Source organism: Ceratotherium simum, chromosome 18, assembly GCF_057802395.1.
Source record: "Ceratotherium simum simum isolate JZ-2026a chromosome 18, ASM5780239v1, whole genome shotgun sequence".
Taxonomy (NCBI): domain Eukaryota; kingdom Metazoa; phylum Chordata; class Mammalia; order Perissodactyla; family Rhinocerotidae; genus Ceratotherium; species Ceratotherium simum.
Window position 1 is genome coordinate 28,746,953 of NC_141917.1, and position 22,822 is coordinate 28,769,774.

General features: G+C 40.9%; 1 protein-coding gene across 1 annotated transcript in view; it reads right to left on the reverse strand.

Moving 5' to 3' along the window:
* PRLR (prolactin receptor) overlaps nt 1-21,394 on the reverse strand; it is a 156,157-nt gene extending 134,763 nt beyond the window's left edge. The window contains exon 1 of the mRNA XM_014781582.2: nt 21,205-21,394. The gene's annotated coding sequence lies outside the window, so the exon portion shown is untranslated. The remainder of the gene's footprint in view (nt 1-21,204) is intronic.
* Nucleotides 21,395-22,822: the final 1,428 nt, after the last annotated feature.

A 22,822-nucleotide genomic window follows, 5' to 3' on the forward strand; every position in this document is an offset into this window, starting at 1 on the left:
CACCCCTAGAGTCCAGACTGGATGCCTCTTGCCATCCTGTACTTCCTCTCGCATAGCTTATGATATGCTATAATGGCCTGGGTTTTGTTAATCTGTCTCCTTCATTAGATTGTAAGCTTTGAGAAGGCAAAGCCATCTCTACCTTGTTTTCTGTTTTACCCCTAGCATCTTGCTTAGTGCTTAACACATAACACTCAGTAAGTACAGTTGTCCCTTGGTATCCACTGGTGATTGGTTATAGGACAAGTCCCCCAATACCAAAAGCCCCGATACTCAAGTCCCTCATAGTATAAAATTGTGTCATATTTGCATACAACCTATGCACATCCTACCATATACTTTAAATCATCTCTAGATTACTTATATTACCTAATACAGTGTAAATACTATGTAAATTATTATATACTGTAATGTTAAGGGAATACATAACAACAAGAAAAAAAAGTCTGTACATGTTCAGTACAGATGCAATCATCTTAGGCCTTTCGATCTGCATTTGGTTGAAGCCGTGGATGAGGAACCTACAGATTTGGAGGGCTGACTGTATTTGTTGAATGAACAGCTAAAAAGTAGCCACAAAGGAAATAGTTGATAGAGTTCAAGTCACACAAATTTGTAACTTTGTCAAAAATATTTTAAACAGAATTAAAAGACAATCACCAAATTGGGAAAAATATTTATAATAAATATTATAGAAAATAGCTTAATATCCCCAGTTCAAAAATTAAGAAATATTAAGAAAAATTAAGAAAATATTGCGAGTCAAATACAAATCTCGAAGAATTGACATGAAAAGGTAATTCATAAAAGAAGAAATATGGAGGGTGGTAAATTTATGAAAAAATTAATTATACCTAGTGATCAAAGAAATGAAAATTGGGACAGCCCCAGTGGCCTAGTGGTTAAGTTCAGCATGTTCTTCTTCAGCGGCCCAGGATTGGTTCCCAGGCACGGACCTACACTGCTCTGTTAGGGGATACGCTGTGCTGGCAGCCCATATACTAAAAAACAGAGGAAGATTGGCATGGATGTTAGCTCAGGGAGAATCTTTCTCAGCAAAAAAAAAAAAAAAAAAGAAATGAAAATTAATATTACTGTAGACTTATTAAATTGGCAAAATCAGTACACTCATATGATGGAATGTTATGTAGGGTTAAAAAACATGTTTTCAGAAACTATTTATTGACATATATATATAATTGCCTATCATATAACATTAAGTTTAAAAAACAGGTTTTAAAAAATGTAAATACAATCTATTCCTAATTTTTTAAAGAATTAGAGAGGAAAAAATTTCACCATATGTAAAGAGTAATTTTTTTTTTCTGGGTGTTGGAATTATGGGTGATATCAGTTTTCTTTATTCCATTCTATAATGGCAGCAAAAGGTTATAAAAATTTTAAGCCTAAATAAAAATCCATTTTACCTTTCACTATCTTCAGCAATCCACTCAATAATATGCTGAATAGCAAGCATTTATATTCTTATGAAAAATTACTTTCTTCCATCTCCTTAAAGTACCAAGCAAAATCAAACTTTCTTAGACTCCACTGATCGAAAAAAGATTCTTCTCTTGGGGCAAAATGAATGTTGAGAGGTAGGCAAATAAAAGAACAAACTCTCAAAGACCAATAGGGTACTTAAGACCCATTGTTCAGAGCTGACCAGACTTGGAGGATAAACCAATTAGTTGGCTTATTGCTGGAAATAATTCATAGAGATGGAAATACCAAGTAGACACCAGGGAAAATCATGTCTGTTGAGTTCTAAAAACAAAGGTTAATTAAATCTCCTTTTCATCTTCTGAAATACAAGCCTGAGATCCCAAAGTAGTAAAACTCTCTGGAGGGTGTCAATCAAGCTGTGCGGGACAACATTCATTTCCACACGTTCCCGAAGGAAAACATCTTAACTGTGTGATGGTACATGGGCTTGGGCCACTTCCCAGTCTATAACAATCAGAGTAGGCAAGTTACATCTTTCTTACCAACTGCCTTAATCTCTAAATAAGTCCAGCATTTACTCTCTCCTCTCACAATATTCTCCACAGAGTAGCCTGACAGGTTCTTTTTAAAAATGCCAATCGGACCATATTTCTTCTTCAAAGACCCCAAAGGCTTCCTATTGCACCTTGAGATCCCGTATGACCTGGCCTCTCTCTCATTCTCCAACTTTCTCTCGTATTTGTTTTAACACGGTTCAGTCACACTGTGTTTCTTCTATTCCCCCACATTTGGCATGCTCTCTCCTGCCTCGGTGTCTTTGCAGGTGTTGTTCCTTTTGTTGAGAAAACTCTTCCTTCTCATTCTGATCTTCGGTCAATCATCAATTTCTTAGGGTTGCCCTCTTAGAGAATAATATGCCTCTCCTTTGTTGTCCTTCCCATACTTACAAATGTACATAAATTTCATTGACATCTGCTTCTTCATTATATTATAAGCTCTGTATGGGCAGAGACCATTTTGCCCACTATTATCTCCCTAGCATCTAGCACAGTGTCTAAGTGGTTTTGGCAAATGTTTGTTTAGCGAATTTTGCAGGATCATTTCCAATGATGATTATGATAAATTTTAATTTGAACTTTTTTTTTTTTTTGTGAGGAAGATCAGCCCTGAGCTAACACCCATGCTAATCCTCCTCTTTTTGCTGAGGAAGACCGGCTCTGAGCTAACATCTATTGCCAATCCTCCTCTTTTTTTCCCCCCAAAGCCCCAGTAGATAGTTGTATGTCATAGTTGCACATCCTTCTAGTTGCTGTATGTGGGACGCGGCCTCAGCATGGCCCGACAAGCGGTGCGTCAGTGCGCTCCCCGACCGAATCTGGGCCGCCAGTAGTGGAGCACGCGCACTTAACCGCTAAGCCACGGGGCTGGCCCTTAATTTGAAATTTTGCACAGGACTTTCAATGACAACACAGTCCCTCTATAACTGATCTCACTAAATTTAGGTTAACTTGTCCCACTGGGTCAGGAGGTCAGAAGAGAGAATTCAATGCAAAAGTAGATCTTCCCAGATTAGTAGTGTGGTGCTATCTGGGCAGCAGAGCTCATTCCAGAGTTCTTTAGTGCATGTGCTGAATTATGTCCTGGATTTTCTTATCCCACAGAAGAAGTGTGGTTTGTGTAAACTCTTTGCATGCTTGGTATCCATCAGAGACAAACTCTTACCAGAGCTCTTCCATCTAAATTACTACAGGACCATTCCCAGGCAAAGCAGGATGTTGGTTTTGTTCTTTCTCTTTTCAACACAAACAGAAAGCTTAACTGGTCACAACTAAGATTTAAAGGAATTAGGGAACGCATTATAGCCAGTTCAGAGTGTTTTGCAAGAGTCAATGTTTTCTTTTCATGTAATCTATTTTGCTCTTCCAAAAATCCTCTGGGCTTTCCCAATTCTTTGCTACATTCACTCTTTTTACTTTGTTTACTGCTTGCTGCAGTCAAAAGGTACAACTGGGCATCATTAGGAAGAGATGATGTGACCAACATGGAACACTGCTCCACTCTAGTCACTACAATTCAAGGACTCACAAAGCCCAAAGAGACTCAGTGATGGAGGCATAACATGATCAAGGAGATGAGGGAGAGGGGATTATTTGAGGACAAATCATGAAGATCAGAACCGTTCAGACTGCAAAAATAAAAGCTGTCACAGTATATGGTTAATTTCAAGAAAGATAGGAATAGGATAAATAGACTTATTCCCAGTACTATAATTACGTAAAACCCCTTTGCAAGAAAGAGTTAAAGAAGGGGGAGAGGATTTGCTACATTATCCAACAGATAGTTAACTTACGATACTTGTTACCTCAGGATGTGTTTGTTATTGACTACATATATTGATAAAGTAAATGAAGACTTTTAAAAATTCAGATATGACATGATAATAGACTCATGAGGTAATATTAATAATGTCTAAATATTAATAGATAAAGCAAATGTTTAGATAAGTTCATGTATAGTATGACAACAGATTCATAATGTATTATATAACATTGACTAAAATATTAATAGGTTAAACAGAATTTAGGGTAAATTAAATCTGTTATGACAGCAGATGGATACTGTGGCATTAAAAGAGTCTAGAATGGGAGTCAGCAAAATATAGCCCATGGGCCAAATCTGGCTCATTCACTGCTTTTGGTAATAAAGTTTTGTTGGAACATAGCCATATTCACTCATTTATGCATTGGCTTCAGCTGGTTTTTTTTGTGAAAAGGGCAGAGTTGAGGAATTGTGACAAGGGCTGTAGGGCTTGCAAATCCTAAAATATTTATTATCTGGCTTTTTACAGGAAAGTTTGCTGATTCCAGTCTAGGACATATTAGGAACATGCTAATATTGTTCATATTTGAGGCCCACATTAAGCAGGATGAAATAAGTTCTTCTAGATAACACCCATTGGTAGGTGCAGAATTTTGGCTAGGGTAGCATTTTCTCATAATCATATGAAAGCTTGAAAAAAGACACATTTACCAGTCATCTGATCATCATATCTTTGGAGGTTTGGTAATCAAGTTAAGGATGCTTCTTGAATTTTAGGAAGATCATGAGAAGACAGGCTTCTGACTATATTCGGCTGTTTTCGATGCTTTTCAGTTCTGAGCTCCCCATCTACAAAGAACCATGGAATTGTTGGGAAGTGAAACGCAGAAGTACGAAGTGATGTCATAAGGTTAGCTGGAACTAAAATTAGGGCTTCTGACTTTTAGATCAAAATACACACTTTCCTGTACGCCAAATATATTAGTAGTGTTTTACCCACAAAGAAACCAAATTTGTAGTCTTTAGAAATAGTGACTTCCTTTTTTTCCCAGTATGAAATCAATTTGTATACACGTATTATGGTATAATTTTGGTAATCACAACAGTTATACCACCTAAATGGTTATATAAGAGAACAACTTAGGAAAATGATTCCATTTTTTGGGCTTTTTTTTTTTTTCACACTTTGTGTAATGAAAACATATTCTGGGATTAATTTTCTACTCAAGGGAAAATGCCTGGATCCATCCTCTGATAGTAGTGTCAGAAAATGTTGTTGTTAAAGTGGAGTTTATAGTTGAATCTAGTTCATACTTGATAAACTGGTATCAATTAGAAGGCAGGGAGTTGCTATTTTGGGGTTGGCACTATTAAGATCCTTTTGTATTTTCTACAACATCAAATTCCCTAGCGGATTTAAATTTTCTGTCAAAACAGCAGGAAAAAAACCCACAGCAGTTAATGATCAAGATCTAAATTTTGAGACATCATGATTAAGCTCTTCAAATACAGGGCTCTGACTCAGTCACCAAGCCCAAGTATGAGATTCATTAAGGTATTTCATTTTCAACTGTCATCAACAATAATCAGTGTCTTTCTCCCACTGCCACTGAACGTCTGCCATTTTGTGGGCAAATTCACTCACAAAAAAGGAAGTCTTGACAGCAGCCATTTATGTACACAGAAGATGGATTCCTGGAGAAGCTTAATGCTTTGCCACTGAATAATGCCCTATCTGCTTGGATAATCAGACCTACCTATGACGATGTACAATAATCATATTCTATCTGAAGTTCATTGTCTGCTTCCAAAGGGATATCATTGATTGGAGATGATATCCAATCAATGGCTACTTTTGTGAAATACCACTGTGGGGAGAAGTTTTCTTACATTTGAACATGTATTTGCCAAGTTTTTACATACTCAGTCTTGTGATAACATTGGTGAGAATCCATAAGCATGGTTTATGCTTCAACTGAAGATTTCCCTAAGCCATGTGTGATTTCTATTTTAAAAGACATCCACAACCTTTTGAATTATTACACTTTGATCATGCCTTAGATTTCAAAGTATTCCCTGTACATAATTGATTCATCTCAACAACACAATACAGGATGTTTGGAGCCCATGTTACTGCTCTTCCTATACCTATTTTTGTCTCTTGTAGATTTTCGTTATTGCATTCTTACTACACACTTTGTTCACAAATAAATGTTTCCTTTTTATACCACTAATCACAATTATGTTTAAGGAATGAGAAATAAATGGACAGAACCAAAATTAAATAGAGGATAATAACAAGCGTCTAAACCTGACAGTTCCTTCTGGTGCAGTCACTAGGGCTAGTGGCACAAAGCCACCGAAGTCTGAGGCCCCCTCCACATGGCCAAAGGAAGCCAGGCATTTTGCTTTTGTAACTGTTTGGACTTCCAGGTGGGTTAGTGAGTTACAAAACCCCTATCATTTCATCTCTCACAAATGGAAACAGACACGCTTTGTTAGGTTGGTTTTCAATCCTCAGAGCCTTGGCCCCAGTTCTTGCAGAGCCCAGCCCCTGGCTGTTCAGGCCTTTGTCCAGTCTGAGGCCAGTCTGACGGGCTCTCTAGCGCCAGTGCAGAGCAGTGCTTTCACCAGCAATGTGATTTTTTGCAGCACATTTCCGGCCTTCCCCATTGTGCTTGCCAATGGTGCTGATATATTTCTGGGCTTTTCCATCTGCCTTGCCTTTATTAGAGGAAAAACAGGTGCTTCTGCCCTCTCATTTCTCAGAACTGCACACTGCCCAACCGGCTCTGATTTGCCTGCTGGCATCAAACATAGGGCAAATGGTGAAGGTATATTCAGCTAATCTCCTAGCTTCATCTCTCATGTAGAGTTTTCTTGAATGCTTCTCACATTTGGGTTCCAAAGGCTCATAACCTAGCTCTCCAGTTAAGTATTTGGCAAGAACAATGGCCTCAAAAGTGTGCCATTTGTGGCTGGGTGTACAAAGCACCAAATCAACAAACTATTTGTTATCATTCCAGAACCTTTCCTCCATGTGTAACAGACTGCTCAAACCATCCGAATACATGGAGTCATGGGGGAAGGGAGCAAGCTCATTTTGAAGACCAACTATGAGATGCTTCTCATCCATTATCTTACTCCATCCTCAAAATAGTCCTGGAATGTAGGCATTATCATCTCATAAGGAGACTGAGTCTCAAGAGAAGTCTAGCAAACTTCCCATGGGTCACATGCCTTCTTAGTGCACAGTCTTGAAGCAGATTCAGCAGAAAGAAGGAATATGCTGCTTTTGTATCCAGAGCAGGTAAATTCTGCTATATGGGCTACTAACCAGAAGCGCCATGTTGGTCTGCTGGTGAGGTGCAAGAAGGAAGGGAAAGGGTTGAACTGAGTGGCCCATATAATGCCCTCTGAGGGCCTTAGAGGCTCATTAGTTCATGCTGAGCTCAAACTCAACACTTACTTACTCCATGCCTTTGAAATTTTGTCTTGTTGACTCTACATTCATTGGTCTCTCCATTAAGTCATGAATTCTCTGATGAAGATGAAATTATGACTCCCATGAATGGAGTGCTGTCTTGGTGTCAAGTGTTTTGCATACTTCATCCTGTCTTATTCTACCAGCAATCCTGGAATGTATGTTTCAGTGTCCTCATTGTATAGATGAGAAAGTAAGGCACAGAAAGGTAACTAACTTGCTCCACAGCTTTACTCCTATAAATCAGAGCTAAGATTTGTGCTGAGTCTGTTTGATTCCAGTGAATGCTGCTCTCATTTGCAAGACTCACAAAAGACTCTCACTCTGAGGGCAAGTTCCAGGTCCTTGGAAGACCCTAATCTATTGATGTTTAGAAATAGAAGTAAAGTCTCAGGTATGGAGGGCTTACCTTGAACTCATCTGGATACCAAAAAGGCTTCTTGAAATTGTATATTACATGTAGGCAGCAGCAGAAGCTACTGCAAAGTATGTTTGGAGGTCTTCACCTGTCCCCCATATGTTTCCCTCACCTAGCTGCTAGTGAAGTTTCCACCAGTAGTAGAGTCTTTAGGTTGAACCACTGCTATTAAAATACAAATGATGGAAGTGTTCATTTCTTGAACAATGGTGGACTGAATCGTTTATCAAGTTCTCTAACACATTCTTAGGAACATTCAGTTCAGAGGAGGAAGGTGTTTGACAGAGGAAAACAGACAATACAGTGGGAGTGAGGACAAAAAAGGACTGGGGGCTGATGTGGGGCATCTTAGTATGGTAAGTGGAAGCAAAAGAGAATTCTTTCTGGAACAGAGTAGGACAATAGTGGAGGAGAGGTGAAATAAGTAGGTGAAATTGTTTCTTCGGGCTTACATACCCGAAGATCTGTGTGATCCCCTAGAGGAGATATGCAAGTAACTGATCATGACTGTGTGATGACCATGGACAACCTGCGACATCGGTCTACACAAAAGATTGTTTGCTGCCTTACCGCTTTGGCGTCCAGACCTATACAGGTAATTGTCAAACTTCCATTTCTTTTGGTCACGTGGACAGCCATTTAGTTAGAACTGGTATGAGCTGACAAAGATTTGATTTCTAATCATCTGTAATCTGTGATCATTTGAAACATTCATTTCTGATAGGTTTAACCCATTTATTGAATATTGCAATTTGGAAGACATTGTTAGGCTCTGAGGCAGGGTATACAAAGGGGAATTAGTCATAGTCCTGCCTTCAGGTAGCTTCGTAGTGGTGTTGATAATAATAAGCATATGACTATCTAACACAGGGTGATAAATGAAGGTGATGGGGGTAAGACCATGGATTAAATGAGTGCATTCTAAAATGCTCCTTCAGGTCACAGGTTTTGCTTTCCTTCATACTCCTTCCAAATCTTAACAAGTAGCTAGCTCCATCGACTGATTTTCAACTCCACCCATCTTTCTGGACATCCAACCCATGCAAAGGACATCCATTCCTGCTGAGAGACTTCTGAGACCCATGATGGCACGGAGGCTTGGTGAATGCAGGGAGGAGCTTATACCTCCACTCTCCTGAAAGTAGGTACATGTGGCATGTTGGGGCTCTAAGTGAACCCCAACATTCCCAAGTCCCTACAGTCTTCTGCTCAAGCCTGCTCAAGCAGGCTTCAATCCTAGGACCCTCAGCCTGACACTTAACAACTCCATCTAGATTATTTGTAAAATCACCACTGAAAGCGTATGCTCACCAATACCCAGAGGTGGGCATCTTGTGTAATTTCATCTCCTCCTCTATACTTGGCAAGATAAACTCTTCTCTGAAAATACTGCTGTTCAGACTCTAACAGCCACACTGAATAATATACTTGAGTTTAGAGAAGAAGCTCCAGGACCTATAAAGAATCAGTGCTAGTAGGACTGGGAGGTCAGCAACAGAATGTAGGCTCTGGCTTCACAGAGCCACAGCATCTCAGATGGGAAATAACTGCAAAAGGACATCTAACCCATATTCATAAACATGGTGTATTTTTGTAAAGGCATGGGACATTTTTGATAATAATCTAATAACAGTGATTACTTATGGAGGCAAGGGGTGGCTGTGGGACAGGAGAGGGAAGACATATTTTTCACTGAATTCTTTTTTGTACCTTAAATTTTAAACCATATATAAAAATAAATAAAATTTAAAAAGTCACAGATCTGAACAATGTTATGGTTTCAGGGATGTCTTTTGAAAAGCAAAATCAGAAAAGTTTGCTAAAGGAAAAATAAAACTCTCCTAGTCAAACTCCGAATGAGGCAATGGAATCACCCCCTATGATCACATAGATGGCATCACATTGCTCTGATCTTTGAATGACCAGGTTTTAGCTTAGGACATATCCAATTTCATTCGACCTTCCTTTCTGCTGCATATTTAATCAAAACCATCCCACAAAAGAGGAATTTACCTTATTGGTTTGAAAATAAATTTTAAAAAGTTAAGCTATTTGTAGGATTCTGAGCTATTTGGAGGATATTCAAAGACTCGAAATGGCTTTCAAACTTTCTTTAATTCATTGATGTTCCACTGCAATCTTCCTAACTTAAATAAGATGATAAGTCTAATGCAACTATAACTATAGTTCTTCTTTTCCTTTGTAGTTTTGAATTTGGAAGTTAATATAACTGTGGTTTTAACTATAGAAGTTAATATGACTATTTTCTATGGAAAATATCTGACATGCATTGTATAACATGTTAAAATAACACTTTTGTTGAAAACAAACAGATGAATACACAGATGGATGATTTGATTATATAAATTCACCACTTCTAATGAATACACGTCCATCTCTATAGAAAATTACCCAGTGGCAATTAGAGCAAAAAAACTTGCCTTCTATTTAATTGACGTATATAACAAGTTAAAACTTACAGCTGAGATGAATCATCGCAATTACTGCCTTTACAATCATTGCGGAAGAATTCATTAATGGAGTTTAAGAAACCTTAATGAATTTCTTTGTATAAACCTCAATTCTGTTAAATTCACCATCTTACTACCATTAGGAAGAGGGGCAGATCTGTTACTTTCAAGCTGATTATTGTAAAACCAAGTAATTTGAGAGAAGAATTTTCTGGAAGCAGATATGCAGTGGAAGGTAGAGAAGACAGCATGAACTATTGCTTTCTCCAGGCTTATTTCACTTCTAATAATAAAACTCTGGAGAGTATCTTCAATATTTTTAAAGCAAAAATGTGATAACAAATGAATTAATGACTCTCTTTTTGTTAGTTTCTAAAAGCCAGCCTCAGATGATCCTGGAGAGCAAGTAGAATTTGCTGCACAGTTTGAGTAACTTTGATTTCTTCAGCCCTTTGAGAAGGGGCAGGTAGGTGGGAACAACAGGAACCATGAGTAGTGGGCAGAAGAAGGGGAGAAGAGGGACCATTTCATCGAGAGTTCTCTGGTGTTGGCAACTTTGTCCAGCCAGCATCCTGGGTGGGGGTTTTTCCTCCCGCCTTGGCAGATGGCAGGTGGTTTAGATGCAAAGACTTCCCGGAGAGAAGCTGAATCATCCAGCCTCTGAATTATGCCACTTCCCCTCCAGTCCCACTCCTGGCAGCCCTGACCAGCTGAAGTGCCTCCTAGTGGTACCTTAGGGTTTTTGCAGGAGAAACAAGTCTGCTTCTGAAGGTAGCAGCTTCAGTTACATAGGAAAGAGTGAAAGGGAGCCGGATAAAAAGTGGCACAGTTTAGTGACTTAAGAACCCGGAACTCCGCAGCCAGACTCAGTTCAAAAACTGGCTTCACTACTTAGCAGCTGTGTGATCTTCGGCAAACAGCTTCACCTCCTTTTTTGCCTCAGTTTCTTCATTTATAAAATAATAAAAGTACTTATTCAAAGGGTGGTTGGGAGGATAAAATCAGTGAAAACATATGAAATTCTTAAAACAAGGCCTTGAATATAGTAAGTGCTCATTAAATGCTCGTTATTAGAATGTTAACATTTATATGGAGAAACTGACAAACTGCAAAAAGCCATGTGTAAGTGTCTGACAGCATGAAAGACTTGGTAAATATAGACAAAGTGTCAAAATACTCAGAAAAGAGATAAATCAGCAATGTGAATGTGACATTTCCAGCACTTTTGAGAAGCACAGTAATCAAAAACAATGAAACCCATCAGAATGGTTTTAAGAGACAAGATGAAATTTTTATGGTTAGGAGGTAAAAAGCAGCAAACAGAGATTTATTCTTGGACAGGAATTTGTTTTTATCATGCTTAAATAAGTTAAAGGTCAAAATCCCTAATGTTTCCAAATAGCACTAGGTGTTATTCAATTTTGGTTCAAAACCAGTGGTCCAAGTTGGCAGGAGCAATTGTCAGACAGGACAAGGTCTGATGTTACCTGTACCTGCCCTGACCATCTGAACGCCAGGCTGGCCCTACCTCCACATTTGCTCCTGAACCCAATACTCCTTTGACTCTACTGCTAGCACCTTATCTGATCCATCCTCTCCTCTTGCTGTTCTGCTGATCAGCCTCTGACTCCCTCCTCTGCTTTCAGTCTACAATCCATTCTCCACACAGAAGCCTAAGAGAGCTCTAAGGTGCAAGGTAAAACATGTTACTTTCCTGCCTAAAACTTCCCAATGATTTCCTTAAAGCACTTATAATCCTGACTTCATCCCACGACCTCGGCGCACTGACCTGTTTTCCCGCCTGCCTTTCTATCCCTTCCTCCCTAAGGTCCAGCCATACTGGTCTCCTTTCTGTTTCCTGAACATGTCCAACCTTTTCCAACCTCATGGCTTTTGCTCTTGCTGTCCCCTCTGCCTGGCCTTCTTTCTCCCTGATCTCTGTGGGGCTTTCTCTTTAACATTGTCGTGCTAGCTCAAATGCCACCTCCTCAGAGAGAGCAACTCTTATAAGCCTATTTAAAGCAGCCCCCATCAGACTCTATTCCCTTTACCTCACTTTATTTTTCTTCACGTCATTAACTAACTCATTTGATGTTATTTACTTGTTTCTTAATATGGATATCTGTTTCCTCTCACTGGAATATAAACTCCACGAGAGCAGGAACCTCATCTCTGTTCTCAGCTCCTGTCACAGTCCCTGGCACATAGTGGACTCTCCATAAAGTTGAGTGAATCAAAATTGCCAATGCCCATCATGCTTGGCCATCAGCAGGACCTTTCCCACCCTTCTCCCTGCAATCTCCTTAATAGTTTCTTATCTTCTCCTAATCCTGCAATCTTAGCACTCCAGAAAAGTACAATGGTACATCGTTGTACCAAATCTAGTACAAACACCTGGTTGCTTTTTGGCATTAATACAACCTTCTGTAAAGGGCTGAAGTCTCTGGCCTTAACTAGACTCTGGATAATCACTCTCAGATTGATTCTAGAATGACTTTTTATATCCTAGGTTCTTCTATATTTAGGATGACTTGTAATTGGCTCTTTGCAAACCAAAATTCATGACTCCCCTAGCCCAGTCTGATGCTGGTAGCCTCTGCAATCCAAATGATTTGCTGGGACAGAGAGGGTTTTACACAACCTAGTCAGTTCTTGGCCAATTCACCTTGTAAAGTCTACCCAATGACAGTCCCTGGAGAATACTGCTGTAATTATATTTTTAATAAGGGTGTGAACAGCGATGAAATTAATTGGCTTTAAAATGGCTGAGACAGGAAAGCAAGTGTTGGTTAACTAAAGAGCAACATAGCAATTGGGAAATTTAATACATGGGTGGCAGGGAAGCTTAATCTTTATCTTTCAATTGCATAATTATCAATCTTCTGGCAACCTGATTTCCAAATTGCACATATAGAAATTTTAGTCATGAGGCTATGCAGAGCCACTCTGAGTATGGAGTCAGTTTATATAGGTAGAAAACTTAATATTATGCTAGAAATCATGCTTCCCAAAGAGCAGAATGATGAAGTTGCTACCCAACAAAAATATGGTTTGGATGGTTCTCTGGGATCATGTGATCTAAAACAAGGCAAAAGAAGAAACAGAAATTAGTAATTAAGATTTAGATCTTAGCTGAGCAGTAAGATCAGCTCTTACTGATGCACATCATAATCACCTGGAGAACAGCAAATACATATGGATGCGTAGGCTCCATTCCCAGAATCTTGATTCAAAGGGTCTATGGGTGGGGCCTGGGCATCTGTATCTTTTAAAGCTCCTGAGATGATTCTCATGTGCAATCAGTGTTAAGAACCACTGTTTTAGAGGCTCACTTTTGGCTATCTAGAAAGATATTGGAAATTGTTCTTAAATCAGTCATGGATTTGGAGACTGAATAAAAGAAAATACCTATTTGAAGATGGCACTAAATTGAGCAATATTCTTGCCCTAAAGAAGCTGTAGTGCTAGGACTCTAACTTTATTCCACTCCCCTTTATGAAGACCTCCAAGCCTCACCATTGACAATAAATCCAGAAGTTCCCAAGACATATAAGCAATTCTTTGAAAATGCAGCTGTAGAAAGCGCTGGGCTTTTTTCTCCTTCAGGTGTATAGCAAAAATCAATATCCTTTTCGTGAACAGGAGCTTCAGAGAAGAGAAAACAGAGCAGCCTTAAAGCTCTGGGGCTAGGGAGGCTTCACTTTCCAGAGGAAGAGTGGATGAGCTATAAGTATGCATGACCAAGCTTTCACTTGATGGAAACTCCAAGACGGTAGGAATGGGGCTCCTGGGACCGCTGTGGCTGCCCACGGGCTGCTGACGCTCATGATCACAGTGCTGGCAGCTCGGGCAGACATCTTTCACCTACTGATCTTTAACACTCATTCGTTCATTGAAGAAATAACATCGTTAGGTACAGAGTACACTAACACCAACAAGAGACTGGGCAGACTTACTATGGGAGCCAAATAAGATATGTTGAATTCAGTGGCTGAGAATTCTAATCTCAACTCTGTCACCAGCTAACCTGAAGGCCCAAGGCAAGTAATTAACCTCCATTTCCCAATTTGTAAAGTTGGAGAGGTGAGGGAGGGTTATAGATTGTTATAAAATAGCTACTGTAGGCACGAATGGGGCATGATAATAAAGCCCTTTGCAATGATTACACAACACCTAGTGAATATAAGCAGCTGTGAGATACCAATTGCTTCACACTTAGCTAGCATTGACTACAGGGCACTCCTAAAGTACGCAGAGTACAGGAACGGGCAGCTGGTTACTCCTTTTAGCCACACCATTCAAGTATATAGAATCACCATGAACAACAATTATCTGTGAATTAAAAGGAATATATGAAATATATGAAATATGTGTATATAATATAGAAATATATGTTTATAAAAAATTTCCACAAAGTAAAGACCATACATTTTTCTTTTTCTTTTTTTTTTTTTTGGTGAGGATGATTAACCCTGAGCTAACATCTGTTGCCAATCCTCCTCTTTTTGCTGAGGAAGATTGGCCATGGGCTAACATCCATGCCCACCTTCCTCTACCATTTTATATGTAGGACGCTTGCCACAGCATGGTTTGATACGTGGTGTGTAGGTCTGTGCCTGGGAGCTGCATCTGCAAACCCCGGGCCATGGAAGCAGAGTGCGTGAACTTAACCACTATGCCACTGGACCAGCCCCAAGACCACACATCTTGATTGTTCATTTAATCTCCTTTAAAATATCCCTCTTTTGGGGCCGGCCCCATGGTGTAGTGGTTAAGTGTGTGCGTTCTGCTGCTGGTGGCCCGGGTTCGGATCCCGGGCGTGCACCAACGCACTGCTTGTCAGCCCATGCTGTGGTGGCGTCCCATATAAAGTGGAGGAAGATGGGCGCAGATGTTAGCCCAGGGCCAGTCTTCCTCAGCAAAAAGAGGAGGATTGGCATGGTTGTTAGCTCAGGGCTGATCTTCCTCACACACAAAAAAATAAATAAAATACCACTCTTTTATTTCTCATAATTATGACATGAAGACCTTGTGTTTTTGCTCAGTGATTTTCAACCATGGCTTCACGTTAGAATATTCTGGGGAAGTAAAAACAACAACAACAACACTAATACGCAGGCCTCATTCCTAAACTGGTTAAATAAAAACTCTGGAGATGCAGTTGAGGCATCAGTATCTTTTAAAAGCTTCCCTGGTGATTCCAACTGTCCTTTGTCACCTCCCCAAGCACTCCATGCACATTTCCATGGTCACGCCACACGTGTTTTTCCTTACTTAGAATGCCCTCTCTCCCCATTTCCATTTGTCTTTAGCCTAGCCTTCCATCCTTCAACGCCTATCTCTAACCTTGTCTTTCTCAATGTACTTTAGGGTTTATGGCCACGCTGCCCTCTGGAACCCCCAAACTCGAATTGTACCATTCATGTAACACATAGAAAATTCTATCTTAATTGCTACTGGTGTTTTATGTTTATGCCCATCTTCCCAACCAGATAATAAGCTCTTCCAGAGCAGGGACCTTGCTTTATTCTTCTTTTATTTCCCCCATGGAGTCTGGCACTGACTTCTTGGATTAGAAGATGCTTAAAAATACGTTACTGTTGATATAGAAACACTACGTTCACTCATGTCAGCTTCTTTACTGCCATTTCCCCCTAGATTTAGATTTCAAGTGGAAATGAACAAATGCTATTTGTATATTTCGAAGAGCATCTTGTATAGTGCTTTGTTCTAGCCACAGGAAGGAAACTCTTCCCTTCAGGCAAATGTCTACAGAAGTGAAGCCCTCAGTCCTCAGGTTATCAATGATAAACACGGCCAACATTTTTATAGCACGTTTCTCCATTAGCATTTTATGTGGCTTTATCTCATCAACTTTGAACTTACTATGGGATTGTTGGGAGAAGGAGGGTGAGGGTAACACACAGACCAGTAGACAAAAGTAGAATCCAGGTCTCTGCTATCCCAGGTCAGAGGCTACCACTAAAAATTCCAGAATCTGACTGCTCTTGCTATTGGAAGAAATGAAACTTTCTTTCAGGAACAAATCATATCTTTATTTCATTGACATATCCAAGGGCCACTTTAACTAGCAGACAAAATAAAGCAAAACGGGCTTCTGTGATGTCCTCTGAGCAGCCTTCTGGAAACCGAGACTGTACCTTGTTCAAGCTGTTTTAACCAAAACGACAGAGAAAGAGAAACATTTATCACCACAAAGAGATGACTTATTTAATGAGCTTTGCACACAAACATGAAGCCCTGGCTGTGTCCTCATCTGATTTTATGAAGTGCCTGGAATAACAAAGACATTGGGAAGTGATTTAAAGGTAAAACTGTAAATCCAGATTCAAAATGACCCTTTGGTCATAGGATGTTTGAAAGCTGCTTGAGATTTGCCTGAGTGAGAGGATGAGTGGTGAGGAATGTAACCACTGAGTCTATTTCATCAAATCCAATAGTGACACAATATAGAAGGTTTCACATTATCACCTGCTCAGCAGAAGAATGAGGGGGGGTGACGCACCAGGACGTCTTTTTCTCTTGTTTCCTGCTTCACCGAATAACTGAATTTTGGGACAGTCTGGAGAAGGAGTCTGAGCCAAGAATAGAGGAAAAAGTTATGTTAGGGAGAAGGGAGAAAAATTTCCTATCATGCCTTTGTCAACTTATTAGTCTAGACCAGCTGTTCAATGGAGTTATAATGCGAGTCACATATGTGATTTCAAATTTTCTATTAACCACATTAGAACAAATTAAAAGGAAACATATGAAATTAATTTTAATAATATATTTCATCTAAAGTAATACACCCAAAATATTATCATTCTAACATATAATCAATATAAAAATTAATGAGATTTTTTTTTTTGGTATTAGGTCTTTGAAATATAGGGTATATTTCATATTTACAGCACATCTCAATTTGGACCAGTCACATTTCAAGTGCTCGATAGCCACATGTGGCTAGTGCTACTGTATTGCACAGTGCAGGTTTAGATGCACTAAATGGAATCTGGGGCATCACACAGAAATTAACTGTCAGCATTTAACTACCTAATATATTTTTGATACATTTTCCTTCTGCTAGTTCTTTCACTATCTCCCAGAAGAAATAATCTCAAAGGCCACATGCTGTGTTAGCAAGAAGTTTTGGGCTTTGAAGCAAAACAGACTATATATTTGAATCCAAAGCGGGATTAAAATACCAGCTTTGTAACCTTGGGCTAGCTGCTTACTGTGTATGAGTCTTGGTTTCTTCAACATCAAATCAAGACACAAATAGCTAACTCTCCTGTTGGACAGACTAAATAAGATTGGTATAAAGAACACCGCACAGCCTGGGATGGTATAATAGGCATTCAAACAATAATTTCCCCTACAGAAAACCCAACTTGATTTCTAAGGGGTCAACTCATTGTATTTGAGGCTATAGTGCTTAATTTATTCCACTTTTGGACCTTTCCCCTGAGGTTTCTTCTGCTAAGGCAGCCCTTTCCCTAGACCCTCTTTCGGCTGGCTCCCTCTTATTACACAGGTGTAAATTCAAGGGTGATCTTCTCACAGAAATCTTCTCTGGCTGTCCTATTTTAAAGCCCCAAGCCCTGTTACTTTCTAGTTCTCAGCCTTTCTTTACTTTCTTTATAGCATTTATCAATATCTAAAATTATCTGAGTTATATGTTTGTTTACTCCCTCTTACCTGTCACTTTCTCTAGCATAGACGCTCCCACAGAGCAAGGACCTGGTCTGTCTTATTCAGAGCCCAGCAAGTATTTGTTGAATGAATGGATGAATGAATGAATGTTTAACACAGGGAGGTAAATATAAATGGTGTTCTGATACTAAAGGTAGTAGAGAATGAAAATTCCAGAGCTCTTTTTAATCTAAAATAATTGTTCAGGAAGTCAATGGCCTAGAGCCAGCCTCACCTGCTGAGGTTTGATATTGCCTATCTTGAATCTCACAGCTGGACTTTGGAAGGGTTGGGAAAGTGGGAAGGTGATTTCATCGTTGCTGCCTATTAGTATGTATCACATGCAAAGTACATGTACACGTCACATAAAATCATCCAGAAGATTTGGTTATTCTTGCCCTTTAGAAGAAGAACCGGGTTGGGGACCAGCTGGCAGGAAAAAGAGGGTGGCTCAACATCAGACAGACCTGGGCTTGGATCCTTGTTCTGCCTTTTACCAGGTATGCAGACTGGGCAAACTTCTATAAGCCTCAGTTTCCTTATCTGTAAAGCTTTAAATGATAATTCATATCCTGTAGTGTTGCTATGAGAATTAATTGACATAATGTAAGAAAGTGCTTAGTACATCTTGAAGGCTCAATGAATAGTAGGTATCAATATTGTCAACGTTGCATCCAAGAATGCCTTGCCAGAATTTACTGATCGATCTTTGGAATGGCTACTTTGAGGATATCCGATTTCTTTTTAAGGTTCTGGTATTTCTTTCCCACATTTCTACATCATCCAGCTTTTTGCAACTAACGGGTCAAGATTGCAAAGAGAGAGAGAGAGACAAAGAGAGAGACAGACAGAGAAAGAATAAGTTGAATTGGCTAAATCTGTGCCACACTGTGAACAATGACAGTGGAGACCCTTCTCTTTATAGAGACAGCTTCTTGTGTTTCTGGAGATGGATACAGCCACGAGACCTCTCCAGTTTCCATGCCAAGACGTTTGTAGCTACAGGCACAGATTTAGCTGTTTTGTATTCAAGAGTATGGGTCAAAAGAGAACTGAGAGAAAGGGTTGAGAATCCATGCTAGTCTGGACACATTTTACTTGCTGGCAACACAGAATACTCTGCTGGATGAAGGTGAAGTGGCAGACCTGACCCTGTATTATGAACCCACTACTCATATTTGAGAATAATTAGACCAGAACTGATTTTACTCATCCTTTTGCTGATGTAAGCCCCATAGGAGAGAAAGTAAGCTGCTCTACAAAAGCATTAGACTATTTGGCACTTACTTATAACCTCACATTAACATTAATAATAGCAGTTTATCACTGGCTATCGACCAGGCATTTCCATTTTTCATTTTCTGTTTTCCTAACAACTGGGTATTGTTTCCCATTTTACTGCAGGAAAAGTGAGGCTCACAGAAGTTCAGTGACTTGCCAAAGTGTGGGAGCCAAGATTTGAAGCCCAGTCTGTTAGACTCCAAACTCTGTGTGTCCTCTGCTACGCTTTGCTGGCACTGCCAATGGAAGACCAAGTCCCACAGGACACGAGTCCCTAGTACCTTAAAGGAAAAGTACAGAAGTCCAAAAGAACACCATTACTATTCCTACTACGCATTGGAGAGCAAATAGTACTTCATTTCAAAACAAAACCTTGGCTCCACAGTCTGACATCCAGCTAGGCAACCTGAAGAGCTCTCTTTGAGACAGACAGTGACCCTCTGCTGGTGGCTCTCCAGTGCTGCTTGTAGGACTGAGAACACCAGGGGTGAGGACCATAACCTTAGCAAAGTCATTAAATGAGTTTGTGAGGAGGGTTCCCCAGGAGGCAGAGATTGCTGAAGCCCTTGGGAAACAGAGTCCTGGGAGCTCACTCCTGAGAGTAGGGCTTTCTCCTACAGCAGCATAGCTGACTCCAGACCCCAGGGAAGACTGGAGATTACTCCTAAAGCTAGCCCAGCTACCAGCAGAGGTTTGGCTGGATGGTCTTGATGCAGGTCCTCAAAAGGAAGGCAAAGGACGTTCACCTGGGGTTCAAGCAGAGTCTTCAAGGGTGTCCACGAACCCTTAGGGATTCTTACAAAAACTTGTACCTTCCATAATAATATATTTTCCCCTTGCGAGAGGACTCATAGCTAATTCTCAAAAGAACACCAATTTCTAAGAACCACTAAAATTAAAATTTTCATCTGCTTCTTCCTTACACTATTCAGCACTTTTACCCCATTGTATATAAATACACACAGACACATATATGCAAGCCTAAAATGTTTAATGAGATATATATGCAATAATTAATTTCCCTAATGTTGCAAAGAAAACTAAGGCTCAGAGAGGATAGGTGTCTTGCCCAAGTTTTCACAGCCAGAGACAGGGCTAGGGTTAGCAGCACTCCACTGACCAAGAGACATGAGATTCAGGTGGGAAATCTTTGCGAGCCAACTTGATGAATGAAGACAAACGAATCCCTCCAGGTTAATAATAACATTTTGCAACCATTTTGAAGTCCAATCATAGAAAATCCTAAGGTGGTTGTTATTAGGGCAACCTGGGAAGCTTCCCCAGGATACAGGTAGAGGTCACTAAAAGGATATGTTCCCACTCAGAGAGCTAGAACTGCAGCCCCTGCTTTCCCCTTCCAGCGCTCTGACTCCCCAGTTACCTGAGTTTGCCTGACTTTCCTCCTCTCCCCTCCGCTCCTCTCTCCTCTTCTGCTCTCCTTCCAGCTTCCTCTCTGGCCTGGATTGCTCTGCTGAGGTCAATTGGCCTCCCTCCTGCTCCGGATTACGGGAGCCTCCAGGAGGCTGCTTACCTGCCGCTATCCCCATTGCCTTTCGGGGGGAGCCACGCCTTTCGGGTCAGCACAGGTAGCACTAAACTTTCCCCACCGGATACCCGGGAGGCTGCTGCTGCTGCTGCTGCTGCTCCTGGGAGAATTTTCACGTCCGTTCTCATCACATCACCTGTCTGAGCCTCTTTTCCCTCCCCGCTATTTTTCTTTTCAATTTGACGTAAATCATTTACATTCTGAGAATCCCACAATCACACTGAAACTCATTCTCAAGGATGCATCTGAAGATGCCTTTTAAAAAGACCATTGTGTGCAGTAGTAAAAGCTAGGATGGGGGGAGTATTTTTAGCTCCTCCGAGAAGCGACATCAATGCTGACTGCGGTCAGAGCCCCGCTTTCCCACAGGTTGCCGCGGCTGGGCAGCCCCTCTGCCGGCTCCGGCCGGTTTCTGGGGTTTTCTTGAGCAGCCCGCGCCCGCGGCTGCCCTCGCTCCCCGCCCCGCACGCGGCCTCGAACCCGCAGCCCCGGCGCCCGCGCGCCGCCCGCGCCGCCCCCGGCTTAGCCGGCCGTGGCTACTCACTTTTGCCGGCGAGCAAAGTCTGCCATATCAGTCAGCGAGCGCTTCCTGCAAAAGGACGACGAGGTCCATTGTGTGTAAAGCTGTTTCATGAACAGCCGACAAAATCCAGAAGAAGCAAGGAGAGGAGCGAGTAAGACAGAGGGGGAAGGAAGGGGAAGCCCAGCCCGGAAAATGGGTGTCTCGGGATTTCAGCCTCGGGTCCACGTCCCCAGCCCTTTGGCTGTAGGAGAAGCAGCTCAACTCAGTGCACTTGTTCACTCTTTCTTCATTAGAGGAGGAGTCAGTGTTGCAACAGTTCTGTTCCTTGCTGGAGGCAAAACAGTGATTTTCTTCAGCATGCAAAATGTCCAGAGCCTGCCAGTTTTACAAGGTGAGGGAGGTAGTTGGGGGAGCCAGAACGCAGCAAAGATGTGGAGAAGAAATAACTGATTCACCCCAGGTTGGTTTTTCAGGGTCACACATCTTGCACTGAGACGGTACCAGAAAATAAACGGACGAAACAATAATAAAAATATCTTCATAAATTAAATGACCTCAAAGATGGTATTTCTCCTGGCAGCCAAGATGTGGAGTGTCTCCGTGTCAAATTTCTTTCCTTATTTCTGAATAACGTTGAACAGCGGCGTGACAACGTTTGAAGGGGGCTCCGGGGATTTAAATCTCACCTTCCCCGAGAAGAAGGAGGGGTCAGAGGGAAAGGGGCAAAAGAAAATAAACAGTCCGTGACCCAAGCAGGTTTTGCTTTCTTTTTTGATACCCCAAAGCCCAAACTTCCAGGGTGCTGTGTTTATTCTCTGCGACATGAGTATAACACAGAAACATTGGATGTGCCTAAATAATCCACACTTCTGTTGTTTTCCACAAGTATAGAATTTACCTTTTCTAATAGAGCTGTGTGTGGTTCGGGTTTTTTTTTTCCCCCGGTAATAACAAAACCATGCACTACCTCCACTTTTTTTCTTGCAAAAAAGGTACTGAAAGGAATAGTAGTAGCTGCCTGAATCAAATAGTGCTCTCTCAATTAGTAAGTTGCTAGCCTCAGTTTGATGCCACGAATTAATATTGTGTATGACTGTTTCATTACCCAGAGGGGCACCAAGGGGATATTTTACACAAAGGCTGTTGAGTTTCAACAAAAAAAATTGCTGGAATGCTGGGCTTCCCCCCTTTGATTGATTGCCACTCTGGAATAACTGGCAAATGATATTCATTGGCAGCCAGTGGCCAGGCCTCAGGACGACATTGGAAATCCCAGGATGCTTTCGTGATCCTTTTGGATTCAAAGCCCACAGGTACCCGCATCGGCATAATCACCTGTTGCTTCCTGATCAATAACATGGCCCTGCACAATTAACCCTGAGACTCCATCATGTTCTCTTAGCTCAGGGGAGAGCTGTCTTTCATGCACAGCCTTCACGTGCCTCCTGTGATCATCCGGGTATGTTAACATTTGCTCATGGGTCGCCACAAAGGTATGCAACCCCCATTTATTTTCAAAACCGCTGGGTGACCCAGGGATCTTCAATGACATAATATTTCTATATGACCTTTGCAAGGCAAAGGATCTCTGAGTTTTTTGGAGATGTTCTAATCAGGCAATTTTAATAGCTGGTGAAAA